The sequence below is a fragment of the Megalops cyprinoides genome, chromosome 3 (genome assembly GCF_013368585.1).
Source record: "Megalops cyprinoides isolate fMegCyp1 chromosome 3, fMegCyp1.pri, whole genome shotgun sequence".
NCBI lineage: Eukaryota > Metazoa > Chordata > Actinopteri > Elopiformes > Megalopidae > Megalops > Megalops cyprinoides.
In genome coordinates this window covers 47,611,368-47,626,770 of record NC_050585.1, presented here as the reverse complement: position 1 = coordinate 47,626,770, position 15,403 = coordinate 47,611,368, and the positions used below count along the sequence as shown (strand labels likewise).

At 43.8% G+C, this 15,403-nt stretch overlaps 1 protein-coding gene across 2 annotated transcripts in view; it reads right to left on the bottom strand.

The window, feature by feature from the left end:
- The window catches only part of LOC118774796 (serine/threonine-protein kinase PAK 3), a 35,360-nt gene extending 25,318 nt beyond the window's left edge, over positions 1-10,042 (bottom strand). For both annotated transcript variants that reach the window (XM_036524306.1, XM_036524307.1), the window contains exon 1: positions 9,856-10,042. The gene's annotated coding sequence lies outside the window, so the exon portion shown is untranslated. The remainder of the gene's footprint in view (positions 1-9,855) is intronic.
- Positions 10,043-15,403: the final 5,361 nt, after the last annotated feature.

Here is a 15,403-nt window from a genome sequence, read left to right as displayed (position 1 = left end):
CCAGCCTAAAAGGTTCAGGACAGCCACTGTAAAAGCTTTGAAGGGGAGACGGAAAAATGGAAAGAAATGGAGGGAAATGGGGAGTCCACAGTGTAACCAGCTCTTTGCTCTTCAAAATGCACACCTTCTAAAGGGTAAGGTAAGGACAAACAGACACAATTTTACGACATTTTTAACACCGACCGCCCCTTGAACTCTGAGCTTCTTTTTTGCTAACACCAAACCCCTGCCACATTAGAGTAAGATGTCCTGACAGAGATGGCGACGTTTTGTCAAAAACCGGCAAGCCGTTATGCAGGCAACGTCCTGGAACAGAATGGCCGTGCATTGGTTACCCTTGAAGGATGTTCTGGTTTCCTTCTAGACATCATTTATGTGCATCAAACAGCAGCCATTTAAATCCCCTTTCATGATGATCAAGCGGTAAATGGCGACATCCAGCTGAATCTGAATGTCAAACGCCAGAGGAGACATAAAAAGGACTCTAATCTGGGTTCCTCATCTCCCTGACAGACCTGGGACGGAACGGCAGCTCAAAGCCACTGATGAAATGCAAGCCCCGTGGTGGCAGGAGAAGGGACCTCAGATCAGCCATTCGCGGCCAGCACAGCTGTACCAGGGTGCTTTCACATGTACTGGGAACAGTGAGTGACGACTGGGTTCCCCCTCGGTGAATCAGGTAACCTCTGGAGCAGCTGCCTAGCTGTGGGCTCTGTACAGTAGTATCACTCCCAGGGCTAAAAATAACCCGTCCACATCTTCAGAGCTTTGGCGCGCTCTGCCTCATCACAGTGTTACAAAATGCAGGCGAGAAATATGCAAATGGGAAAAATCTCTTCACTTAGTGTACGTGTAGGATTATGAAATGCCATGGTAATGCCAATAACTAAAATGGCAAAAGACATTAGGGTCTGCATTTTAATACCATATGCATGAGCTGGGGCGGGGGGTAAATCAGATGGTTTGGCATAACTCATTTACACGGGGAAACGGTAATACTGAGCAGATTAATATAAACATTAAGTCATAGGTAGATGTCATGTATTTTATCCGCATCTGGCAGATCCAGTGCAGTAAAAAAAAAATGATCATTAGGCTATAAAATGGAGGAGGTGTTAGCTTTTATAACCAAAGTGGCAGGATATTTTAGGCACTATTTTATCTGAGAAATTTACAGGGTTGCTCTTTTCCTTTTAGCTCCGCATGATAATGTGTCTCGAGCGAGTTGCAATTTACTCCGCTCGCAGACTTCTAATTGGGCACGAAGTGTGGCGGCGTGGGATCAGCTGAGGTAACCGAAACTCAAAGCACAAAAACTCCGACAGATCCACTGAACGCTCGAATCCGTGTTGCTCTTTTCAATTCAGCCTCTGAGGATTGTTAGCTTGCTACTCCATAATGTCAGTGTGGGTTATCAACATGCTACAGGGGCCGTTGCTACCTGATGGGCTCAAATACACTAGTAAAACTATAGCAGGTGCATCACGGTTGTTACTGTTTTTTCTCTTCCGGATATGTCAAAAATAATTATATGGTTTAGGTGAATTTTCATCTGTACTAGCCCTGATTTACTGAAGTGACAGGTTTGAGGGAAAGGTCCAGATTTTGATTATGTAAGTATTGTGTAAGATGGGATGCATGGTGGTTTTTCATTCACTGATTATGCAAAAAGTGTGAACACATGCTCATGATGTCCTTTTTGCTGCAAACATTAAAAGGGGAGTAGTGCTCCATTATACTGTCATTTTAAAAAGGGCCATCGACACTGTTTTCATATTAATATCACAGTCCACATGGGAGAACTGGGTGAGAATAATGTGTGTTTGTTGTTAATATACAAGGGTCACGTCACAATATTTTAGATATCGACAGTATTCACTTTATCCACAAACAGTCTCAGCATGTTTTAAATATGCACGGCTTGCATTAATTCAGCTCTTAGACTAGCATGCACAATGAAGCCTGGCACATTTGTGTTATTTTTACATGCAGAAGGTGTATGGCATATATGTATGTATAGAATCTGCTGAGGAGCTGCAAGAAAAAAAAAACAGATGAAACCAGGATCATGCGCCAGTGACTCACTCAGCTGCCCCGTCACACTGCTGTGGGTGCAGCTTCCATCCGCTCACGCATTCCCGGTGCAGTCCCACACACAGCCGACCAAGTAAAACAGCTCATCGTGGATTTTAGAGCAGTGGCGTTTTCCAGATTTTTTGTGGGGGGGGGGGGGGGGGGGGGGTAGGATATGATTCTGAAGAAAGTCCGGTACAGTGCCTGACACGGCCCACTGGCACCCGCGGCATCCTGCCACAGTTGGGTCAAGACCGGGTCGAACCTGAGTCAAGCCTCTGTCCTGGCAACACAGGACATACGCTAACCTCCTAACAGCACGACCCCATACTGGTGGCATTTTTTTTTTTTCCGAGGTGTCACAGAGACACAAGGAGGCCTCTGAGGGTTGGCCCGCAGATGTCAGGGGTAATGAAAAGATGATTTTATTCCCCCGGCGGAAAGAGAGACTGAGGAAACTGTATCGACCTCACAAGGGCTCCCTTTGACTAGAACTGTGCCCCGGCAAGGCCAAGTCACAAGACGAGCCAAGAGAATAACAAACACAATCATCAAGTCAACATGACCCCACCAAGAAACGCAGCCCAAAGGCATAGCAGTTATGCCCAACCTTTCTATATTCATCTTCTGTACCGCTTTCCTTTGCGCTTTAATATATTCACGAATCCTACATCATTTTGGAATGTATATTGCGTCCTTCTTGTAATGTAGGATTGACCAACATGCATTTTGCCAATGCTTATTTATCAACTCAGTTATTCACACCGCTTTGTAAATTATGACAACTTGTAGTCAGTTCTTGACATTTCTGTATATTATTTCTTACAACTGATTTAATGTCACAAAATAATACACAAATGTCTGCTTGTGCTAGCATTGCATTCAGTCTGCAAAGAATCAATCCTCAACAAGTGTAATACCTGGGAAAGATCCTTATATGACAATATATTTCAAGAAGACAAATAATTACAAATAATAATAATATTGCTGTGGGTTGGAGCTGTTCAGCTAAGTATGTGCAAAGCTAGACCAGACCCTTTGTGACCTGTGATTTATTGAAATGGGAATTAGAATTGGATAAAGATGCTGACTACAACATGGATCCAAGGTTTTCCATCTTGATGGTGCATTTAGGTGCATTTTGTAAACACAGATGCAAACAGGAATCTTGCTATAACAGAAGAATGCCACAGGCATTCAACTGCACTTTTCAGCAAATGTTATGTGTTATATGGGAGCGAAGGTAATATATGGCTTACCTTTTGAGGTGTGGTTAAATCAACACTGCACTAAAATAAGATTACCAACTCCACTGCAGCAGAAACACGGTTTCTGCTAGGTTAATTTGGGGGCGCAAAACACTGCTGGCAATTTCTCGGAATGTAATAGGAGCCCTTAAATTTCAAATGCATTACTTTTCAAACGTCTTTCAAAGCCGAGCTAAAATGGAAGAATCGAACTGAGCGCCTTGCTTGAGTAATTACTTATGAGATGTTATTTTCAACAGAAGCACCAGGGTTATTGCAAGCAAATTGGAACAAGCATGTAAGTGTTTTACCGGACAGAGATATCACTGCACAAACTGTTTCTCTTTATTAATCTGATGTATGCACTGTGTATGTGTGTGAAAGGGGCATCGCTGTTTGAATTGAAGTGACATGGACATTTAGGATGAATTATGAGATGTTTTGACTCAATCAGATTTTACCTGAAGGTCTCCATTTAGTCTAATGACTCCTCATATTTGCATTCAGCTGAGGTGTAATCTTTGACAGAGCTCTCACATTGTTTAATGATCTTGCAGCTCACCGGGTTCAATCCTAGCCTCTAGGTATCCTAATACTGTGTTTTCTTTGAATATTATCTGGTGGATGCTAGCAGTAGGATGGCAATATGGAAACAAAATGATTTGTGGTTTTGTGAGGTTTTTTTCAGCTCATTAGGTGAATTGTTTGCTCCCAGAGATAATAACAACAGAAAATGCAGATACACTGAGCCAGGATTCATCGGCCAGGTATGTGTAGTTGGGAATAAGATGCGGGTGGCTTACAGACCTATTCTCCCCTCAGTGGTTCTCAGCTCATGATAATAACCAAGGTTATTTCCTTCAAACCTGCAGCAACTAGAATATATTAATCATGACAGTACCCCCAATACACTCACCAGGAACAATTTACCTTCTTCCCTGGGTCATCATATTTCGTTGTGTAAAGGGATAAAGATGCTGGGCACAAAATCAAGGCAGCACCTGTTCTTAAAATCAAATATGGTTCATTTAAACTGGACTCAAATTCTACTATGATTAAATCAAAGCCAGATATAAATCTGAATATGGTAAAGGGACGTTTGAATGTCTTTTGGGCAATTTTTTTCATTGTCTGATGCATTGCTTGTTTTAGTTTGTGTCAGAAATCCGTGTGACGGCGGACTGAAATAAAACTGAACCCAAGGACAGTTGTTTTTTGAGAGCGGATTTTTCGGAATGTGAGCTTCTTGCCTTGAGGTAGTCTTGTACCTCACAGAGTCTGTCAAGGTTACAGCAACAACTACTGTAACTACTAATGGGAACCAACCTGACAACACTACCACAGTGTTACATGGTAAGGGGGCGCAAACATGCTGCACTAATTTGTATCTCCTACCCACACCATTGGTGACCAAACCGCTAAAGGGCAGGGATGGTAGATTGAGTTTCCATGAGTCTTTAAATGGGTACAGCTACTAAATGCTGTCAATCATTGACTTCCTACAAGGAATAAGAAGACTTTTCTCTCCACAGCAAAATGCTATCATTGGTCCAATTTGGAAAATTACTTATACCACGTGACAGCTCCACCTAATGTTGAGTTCATGAGACATCGCTCTCCTAAACTACCAAATGTATTAAACTACCATTATTTGCAGATGGCTCTGGCCACAGCAAATCATGATGGAGGACACATCATGATAGTCACATACTCGGTGTCGATTAGGTGTTTGGGAATTTGTCTTGTGACTACAGGGTCTAATCTGGTTTGAGGATAGGAGGTAGATTCATATCAGTACGATAAAGCATCACATGATAAAAGAGGCAGAATGTAATAAGGTCTAGGAGCTGGAACTGTGAGGGGATGTTGTTGAAACTGGAGGAGTGGACGTGTTTGTGATTGTTACTAATACATATTTTCAGCCACAGTAGATAGGAAAAAGTTGTTTAAAATCACGGTGAGTGGAGCAATAAGCATTCCACATGGGTGAAACCTCAGAGGGTTTCTTTGGCACAGTTTTTCATTTATTTAGCTTTGATTCAGACTTTCCAATTAGAAAATACATTGATATCACCGTGCTGGTAAGGACTCTTTGAATCTAAACATCAAAAGTCTAATTTGCTCCGTGTTAACAAGTTCATTTCAGATTATGCTCTTTAATGTGCTGAACATTTTGAACTCCAATCAAGACTTTAATGAGAGGCATTGACTGTGCTTTTCTCTTCTCGAACCATGTGTCCAATGGCAACTAATCACGACTATTGTACAGCTCCTGAAATCGGAAAGAATGTCATAAATTTATAGCCAGCCACACTTGCCTGCAGTGTTTCGTTTGTTATTTTTAGGCAGCATGAGGCAGAGGGTTCTTGACATATGCTGATAGTTATAGTTGTAGTAGCTATAGTTATAATCTATCAACATCAATTAAAATACATTATTTAAATGCATTTACATTTATTCATTTTAAATGATTATTGAATAACCTGTGTTGTCACGATTGTTTTCTGATCATTTATTATTTTGCCTGTAATGAGTAGTAGTACTAGTAATAGCAGTAGCAGTATTAGTATTGCTGTAATAAGAGGCCTTAGGACAGAGTAAGCTCCTCTATTTACCGGTGGAAACCACTGATATTAGTCTCCAGTGAAAGACACACAGTGCGCAAGTAACAGATGGATTTTGATCCTTCATTAACCCCATACTGTCATTGCCCAGCACTGTGCTTCGCCATAGACATCCCAATGCCACCGTCTTTCGCTACAATGACACAAGCTGAAAGATTTGCCACTAAACAAATGCAATGTCTTAAAAAGCTAGTTAAAAAATTAAATACACTGGAATTGAAACACGTTGCTAAAAACTGTTGGACAACATAACATTGTAATTGAATGTAACATAGGATTTTACCTGGGAAAGCAGGTATATTACCACTTTCTGTGTCAATACATAAAATGTGATCCTTTTAGTTTCAAGCGCCTCTAAACCCCTTCGTGGAGACCCAGCCCAATAAACCACAAATGAAGGTCAGACCTTGTCCTCATTTACTCCTGATCTCAAACCACTGACCTGAGGTGCTCGCAGAAGGTAACGATTGTTTGAGGTGTGTGTTTGACCCTGCGTGGCTCCATACAGATTTCTTTATAGCCTGCTGCTGTTGTGCTGGTGTGTGCTGGTGTGTGTGTGTGTGTGTGTGTGTGTGTGTGTGTGTGTGCGCAGCTCATGTCTCTCGCACTGAATAAATGAATGAGGCATTGAGGGGACACCTCCCCCCAACAGCAGACAGTGAGGAACAGATTAGGTTTGACCGTGTGTGGAAGTTCTCTCTCTCTCTCTTTCTCTCTCTCTCTCTCTCTCTCTCTTTCACACTGGCGAAATGGCCAGATGGCTCCCAATCCCCCATGCTTATCCAGCAAGCAGACCATGCCCCCCATTGCACCTGACTGGGATACTATACCGACTGTCTACATTATACTCACACGGTGACAGCCGGGAATGGGGGTGCCACAGCAACAATAGCGTCTTGTGTTATTCATAAATATGGCAGGTGGTTATTTGTATGTAATATCACATTTCTGTCTAGGGACTGTGAGCATTGGCTATTTAAGGTGCTGTTGCTCAGCTATTGTTAACTATTGGCTGAAACGATGTAAAATAACCCAGCGGTGTTGGGTTGCGCCAATAAACCTGAGTGCAAAGGGTGTGAGCAACAGGCTGCAATGTAAGTTTAGATCTCTCTGAATCAACTTGTATCCCGAGACATGTGCTGAGAGGATTTGGTCTGGATTTTAGCCATGCCATAAAAAAAGTGCCAAGTTTGTCGTTATTTTGGTGGAAAATTTCATTTATTTTACAGAAACAGAAGCAGAGGTATTCTGTTTTTCTCTGGTCTCTGCTTCAGATGATCATAGGTCTAATCTATTTCCAGATCACCCCCCCTCTGACCAGTTTAGCATTTTATCTGGAGGTGCAGAGAGACAGCTGAATTAATGCTATCCAAGGTCAGATGAGAAGCAGCTGTAATATGTGGTTGCTCAACCCTCCACGTTTAAAATGTCAATTAGAGTGAAAAATGAGGCCGGCTGACTGATGTAAATGGCCATTCATTACACCTCCACAAGGGGTTTACCTGTCCTCTCCCTGGCTACGCTTTCCCCTTGCCTGATAGAGTGATCCATCCCTGTGACAAAACTCGTCCGTATCTACATACTCGCGTTATTCTGATGTTCAGAAAAAAAAAAACACACAAATGTAAAAACACTTAAGGTGGGTGAACCACATGTGGCAGTGGACTTCCTCCTCTCGGTGTTGGCTGTGAAATCCACCAGACTGCCAGCACTGGTGGTGAACCTCAGCCAAGGCGTCCACCTCTCTCTTCTTTCATAGCCTCCTCAGCGTCCAGGCTGGAGATATATTCTATGTTATTGGCATTTAACAGATGCTCTTATCCAGAGTTGTGGGTTAAGTACTTTGCCCAAGGGTACAACGGCAGTGCCCTGGCAGGGAATAGAACCGGCAACCTTTCAGTCACGAGTTATGCTCCTTAACCACTGTGCTACACTGCTGCCCAAGGTCGGCCCTCCTGCTCCCTTAGACCCCCTAACAACAACCACATAATGGAACTCCCTTTCTCCAGATACCAGCAAAAGCCTCACCCCTTGACACCAAACACAAGAGAGCCACCTGCTTTAAGTTGATCTTTCACAGACAATAAGAATGACATATGCCACCACCCCAGCTGACCTAGACAACTGTGGTTGTGACACAAACATGAAGGCAGGAAACTTGAAGGTAGTCTCTGTTATGCCCGGCCTCTGTTTCCTAACAATTATCAACAAGCACCTGGAAACTAATTCTCTGGTTTTTCCAATAATCCAGTTGCGTAACTGAGCAAATGACCTGGGGGTGTTGCAGGGCCAATACCGAGGTCGCCTATTTATCGAATAATGGTATTACTTCATGTGCCCCTCCAGCTATGAATCATCAACATAATTATCACCTCACTATTTGAAAACTCAGTCCAAAAGAACAACCGATCTCAGGCATATCTTTGGTCAGTCCACTTACGTTACCTCTCATGTTTCCCAAATTTCATGCTATCATTGCCAGAAGGGAAGACAGGAGAAATGATACATCTTCAAAGAAGCACATGATCCAAGGCCTGTCGCATGTATCCCACACACTCCGGAGATGGAAGTAACCCCCTCCTCCACCATCCACCCCCCCCACCCCCGGCTCCTTTTGTGCTCCAGAACTGACGGGCCTGGCTGATGGAGGAGGGAGATGTGCAGCGGTTTGCAATTGTTGCGGAGAAGAGAGGGAACTGTGGTCAGCGCAGAGCAGGGAAAGGAGAAGTATTGGGGGGGGGGGGGGGGGGGGGGAGAAGGAGCAGAGCGATGGAGAGAGAGGATAGATGCCCGCAGTGCACAGACCCAGCGCTTGATGACACAGCGCCCGTGGCGTCTCCCACCAGGGTGCTGGGACGGTTTCCCGATACCCCCTCATCCGTGAGGCTCGGCTCGCACGCGCACGCTCACACGGGGGGGGGGGGGGGGTGACTCCACTTCCAGGAAGAGGTGGAACATCACAAGACAACCAGAGTGGCGGCGGTGCTGGCCACGGCCCGCATGCCTCAGTGCCGCTAACAGCCCGGATGGAAAATGAGCGCACCGCTCATCGGCTTTATGGCAAATAGGTGCGTATTGACTGACCCCCCGCGCACAGTGGCTGCTGTAGAATTGGATCACAGAGCACCCAGAAGGCCTTGTGGCTGGAGAGGCACCCCACCCCTCCCCACACATCCGTCATCCCAGCCTCGGCACAGCCAACGGTAGCACCGACACAGCAGCTGCGGCACGTTCTGTATTACAACAAATTGTGCTGGGGCACTAGAAGGTGCGTGTGTGTGCTTGGAAAATAAATGAATTGTGGCATGAAAATACACACACACACAAACACACACTCGCACAGGAGTACATTCAAAGCCATTTAAACGGCCAGCCGCAAAAAGACAAAGAGCCACGTCTTTGCAAACAACAAACATCCATCAGTCCGACCATTCAGCAGATCGTGAGGGAAAATCCATTTGGAAAATAAACCCTGCCTCGGCCCTCTCGGTCCCTAAAATAGCAATGTCTCTTTTTGTTACGCTGGAGCCGCTGCAGCTGCTGCTCCAGTATAGACTGCCACACTGAGAGTCCCTGGTACACGCCACCAATTCAAGCCACTCACATAAACAAAGATGCTTTATGCAAAGCACTGACAGGAAAAAGAAAAAGAGAACAGGGGAGGTAAATAAGACCATGGTAGTCAGCAACAGCCATTGATGCACACATACATTTCCCTCTCGCTGTGTCAGACAGAAAACACATCAATACAGCTGCCTTTTTTTTCTTAGGAGGGCAGAATGCAGAGAGAGAGAGAGAGAGAGGGAGAGGGAGAGAGAGAGGGAGAGGAAAAAAACGCAACTGAAGCACACCCCCACCTCCCCCCCTTTCCACATCCAACTTATTACCAACGAACAGATACTGGGGATTACCTGAAATATGGCGTGACATTCTTTCCCTCTGTGTGTAGCCTTTGGATCCAGTGTTCTGATGGGTTCATTCCCAAATGTAGAGTCCTAGTGGCAGTGCACTGCCAGGATTGCCATTCTGTTGACAGACCGGTTCCTGACCCCAAACCCTGGCTCCTCCAGCAGCCTGGATGCTTCACTGGCTGCTCGCTGTTCCCTAGCCCATGATGTCATCCTGTCAGCTCAGCCCATTGGCTGACAATAAACCTGATAATAATGCCAGCAGGGCTGGGGGGAAGAAGCAGACAGAATTGATGTTTTGTTTAAGGGGCCAGAATTTCTGAGCATCAAACAGAAGAGGGAGGCTGAACTAAATTTCTGTGTTTTTCTGTCTCTCTCTCTTTCTCTTCTCTCTCCTCTGTCTCCCCTCTCGTAAATAATAATTGTACCTAAAGGACAATCGAAAGATGGTTTTCATCTCTAATTTTTTCATGCAGTGTCCTTATGTTGGGTGTGCATTTTTTACACTGCGGAGGTGTCAGAACTTGTAAAATTATCTTTGATATTCTTTGTGCAATAGGAGCTGAGTTCTGATATTTCTGTGACTTTTAAAACTTGCCACATAAATTACGTCAGTACTGTTCTGCTCACCACAACAAATTGTAATCATTTTTAATATAATTTTAATATAACATAATATAATGGTGGTATAATATAATAGTGATATAAAATAATATAATTTAATATAATGTAATATAATATACTATAATATAATATAATATAATATAATATGATGTCATGGTGGTATGGTATAACATAAGATTAGAATTTTCAAGCAAGTGAGCTACATCATCAGAAGAGAACCCCCTCAATTTATAAAGGATATTTTAGGTGGTCCTTCTCTTTTATAGGTCTTGTCATTTTAATGGTCAGCCATTTCACACCATGTCCTTCCCAGTGAGGGAACTGTCAGCGCTGACTGTGATCTCTGCAGCAGGCTTCACTGAGAGGCATGCGGGCGGTAATGTAAAACCAAGCTCTCACTGCTTGCCCTGATTTGCCTATGATGTCATCTTTTTCCCCTGCTCACCTGTGATTGGCTGGCTAGCCCAGCATCTGCACAGATCTCAAGGCTAGTGCTTCTTGCCTGAGGTGTAGACCTATCAGAGTCGCTCTGAATCATGGCTGGTTGTCGTGACAACCCTTGTAATGTCAGTTCCTCTTTGAGAATAATATTCGTGTTCTGCGATGGTGTTTTCTTAAATGGGGGTCTGGACCTTTTGGACCATTGGCACTTTTCAGCTGGCACCTTACAATAAGGTTTTATCGGTAAACAGAGCAACATTTCTATCCTTCAGTAACCCCTGCCCAGGCGCTGAAAATCAATATACTGCTAGTTCTATGACTGTGAAAAGGGGAAAGCCCAGTTCTGAAAACCAGGCAGAATGGTTGCATAACTAATTAGCAACCTGTGTTGACTTTAACCTCTAGATTAGCAAAGGAAAAAAGCAGAGATAACAATCTCAAACAATTATTTTGTCAAGATAATAGTTCAGACAAGAAGTAACACCCACTCACCTATTTCACACTCAGGGCAGAATTGCCTCTCACTAATCACTGCTTACCTACACTCATGTATTTACTGTTACAAACAAGATTTATCTATATACAGAAATTTGAATTCACTGACATTATGGCACCGATTTTTGACCAATTTGACCAATTTTATTTACTGCACCCAAACATAAATCTAAACATATTTATCTGGATGTGAATGCACACTCTCTGACTGTGATTTTTCACACAGCACTGTACATCATTTAGTAATCGACCTTGTGTGAACCCTTGGTGAAGTCTTCACACGTGGAATTAAACACTTTCACAGGGATTCCTTCGTAAATACTTACAGACATTTTCCAGAAATATGAGACCATTCATTTCTGGCTCAGGCTTGATTAGATACACAGTGAAATGACATTTGTAAGGTATGGCACTATTCTGGCACATTATCATTCAGAGGACAGCCCTGGGCTTCCTTTAAGTAGAGTAAAGCAATTGCTTTGTTACGTTTCACGGCCAATTTTCTTAGTTGCAGTTAATACAATTCTAAACAAACATACGGCCAGACCAGTTTATTAATATTTCATTGATTTGAATCCCCAAGGCGAAGTGCAGCCTTTGATAAAACACCAGTATGGGAGTGTGACTTTTAGGGTTATGGAGAGCTCTATGGGTGTGGAGTGCTTGCTGTTTTAACGTATTATGATGCACAAGCAACAGCAACAAAAAAGCAAATCTCTTTAATAGGAAACAAAAAAAGCTTATGAACCAATTCAATTTTGACACGAGTTTGTTAGACCATCATGCCTGTATGTACTGTGCATCCCTCTCAAGGTGTAACTTGTCAGCTGTTTTATGCAGGTTAGGGTTCAAGGGAGAGTGCTCAGAAGTCAATATAAGACTTGAGTATTTGTTAATTATGCACACATGAGAAATTCAGTCAACAACAAACAAAAAATTATTAATGCTGTCGCCACACAAAGAATGACCTGACCTGTTTTGGTTTGTGTTTAACAGTGCTGTGCAGACATTTACTCCGGGGTCTGCATGAGGCACAGAGATGGTGACCAGATGGTTTAACCTGTCTCCTTGTAAGTTACACAAGACAGACTCCTCAGTTGACCAGGGGAGTGTACCCTCCATAACTATCCCTAGCGGACACAGATAAAGCGTGTGTGTGTGTGTGTGTGTGTGTGTGTGTGTGTGTGTGTGTGTGTGTTATACACAGGTGACCAGATGAGGCCTATTTTTCATCTGTTTGCTGGTTCTTATCAGCTTTTTATCTGCAGTAGTTGAGTGCCACACTGCCCTGCAGTGTGGATGTGCGGAGAGGTAAAGCTGAATCCTTGTTTGCACAATGGTGTTAACCTTGAACTGAATGCTTGAGCTAAAATGCTCCAGTACAAATCCAATTGCGCAAACTGTTTACAGAATGTTTAATATTAGGAAAATTGTCAGTGAGCTTGGATAAGGGCTCTGAAATTAACTAAAGTAATAGAAAGAAAAGGCACACGAAATGCCTGTTTTATCTCCCAGGGGCATGAAATGAAATTTCTTATATTTGTCTTACTAGATACAGGTCTCCATATGACAGTCTGCCAAATACATACTCTTTAAATCCAGCATAAAATATGACAAACCTTTAAAATTCAGCTTAATAAATGTTCAGTTGACATGCTAAAGAAAAACAGAGAGAAATAGAGCCAGACTGCCTCACAATGAATGACCTAAGTTTTTACACAATTCAGTCACTGTAAAACTGATGCAAAATAAAATTTTTGGTCCTCTATATCTTAGTCAAGCATGAATATGGCTGTGTGACCCAATGAAGACATGTCTGACGTTTCCCACAATTAATGGCTCCTGTAAAACAGTACAAGGAAGAAAAGACCCCCGCAGGCACCAGTCATTGACCTCTACACCTTTGTGCTTCTGATTTAAGCCGTAGCCGTTGAGTTTCTCAACATTCTGTTACATATGTCTCCGTAAATGCTGTTTGCTGGAATCTGGGGGCTGTCGAACATAAAATGCCAGTGTGAATGTATTGCTGTTTTCAACCTCAGCATAAACATATTCATAAACATACAACCTGTACATTAGTCATTTCTCTATATACAATAAAACAAATGCAGGAGAATGGTGTAGAATAGTATCAGTATTCGTCACCTCATAGCTTTCTATTGATGGTAGGAAAAGAAGACTAACAAACCAGATTTCCAGTTGGTTTTAAATTATGATTTTGTAAAAAAGAGATAAACATAAAACAAATACTTTATGCTTTGTGTGTCAGGAGTGAACAAGGGATTATGGGGAAAAGGTCCTTTGGATGGAGTATTCTGCACACAGTATGGAATATGGAGTATTCACATACTTTCATATACACTATATGGACAAAAGTATTTGGCCACACCTGTTTTTCAGGGTTTGGGCTAGGCCCCTTATCTCTAGTGAAGGGCAATCTTAATGCTTCAGCATACCAAGACATTTTGGACAAAGCTATGCTTCCAACTTTGTGGCAACAGTTTGGGGAAGGCCCTTTTCTATTCCAACATGACTGTGCCCCAGTGCACAAAGCAAGGACTATAAAGACATGGTTTGATGAGTTCAGTGTGGAAGAACTTGACTGGCCAGCACAGAGCCCTGACCTCAACCCCATCGAACACCTTTGGGATGAACTGGAACAAAGATTGCGAGCCAGGCCTTCACGTCCAACAACAGTGCCTGACCTCATAAATGCTCTACAGAATGAATGGGCACAAATTCCACCAGAAACAAAATCTTGTGGAAAGCCTTCCAAGAAGAGTGGAAGCTGTTATAGCTGCAAAGGGGGACCAACTCCATATTAAAGTATATGTATTTGAATACAATGTCATTACAGTCCCTGTTGGTGTAATGGTCAGGCGTCCGAATACTTTTGTCCATATAGTATATATATAACGTATACTGTATACTTACATTATGTACTTACATACTTACTACTCTACATTGTACCCCACAGCAACATTGTACTTCCTTATTTCTTTTTAAAGTTCCATCATATATACATGCATGCTGCGCTATTAAGTATCACGGGCTGATATAAATCAGTGGGTGAGGGCTGCGGTCAGAATCGAACGCAACCACCCCTTCATCTTCCAGCTGCAGCTGCGATAAGGCCTGCTAGATTATATTGACTGGTGAGAGGGGGGATTAGGTTTATTTAATGAATCTTTAGCCTCCCTTATGAAATGCTGTGCTCCTCACTGTCTGGTGACACTTGATTATGAACCATGTCTTAAAGCACAGAGCTTTTTTTTTAAGACCCACAGAGGCATCCTTCTAAGGAGGCCTCTTCTGATGCACCCTGCTTCCGCATCCGACCCCTCTGACCACACGCGGTTGCTGTGGCAACCAACGGATGTCCTCGATCTGTTTAGGAGCAGGGTCCCGGCACCAAAATGGAGGGGGTGGAGGGGGGTGGAGAGGGGTGGGGGGGGTCAGAGTGGGGGTTAGATGTCAGGGTGACATGGAGATGAGTCTCAGAGGGGCTGGACGGCCACTGCACTGTTGGAGTACCAGCAGCAGCAGCAGTCAGCAGCACCAGCCGAAGCGCACCCCCGGCCTCAAGCTCTCCACCCCACCAGCTGCACCACCACCAACCTCTCAGAGCGGCGGTGAATCACTGCCGGTTGCCACGGAAACGGCCTGCCCTATTCCCCCCCCCGGCTCCCGCCCACTCGAGCGCCATGTTAGCGCCGGTTCCGCTGCCAGATGAGCCCCGGGGAGTTCCAGCGCTGAGCGTAGAGCAGGCCCTCCACCGGCTAACACTTCGTTTTCCACTCTCCAGACTTCACAAGTAAAAAGAAAAAAAAAAAAAACATGGCATCGTCTCGTCACGTTGCCGCAGTGTCGCCAGCAACATTGTGAGAACGTTGCGTGCGTCTTGGGGGCTGCCCAGCGCAATATAACTGCGGCACACATCTCCTCACTGCTGTGGCACAGTCCCTCTGCGGGCTCTCAAGCTTGCCTTAAC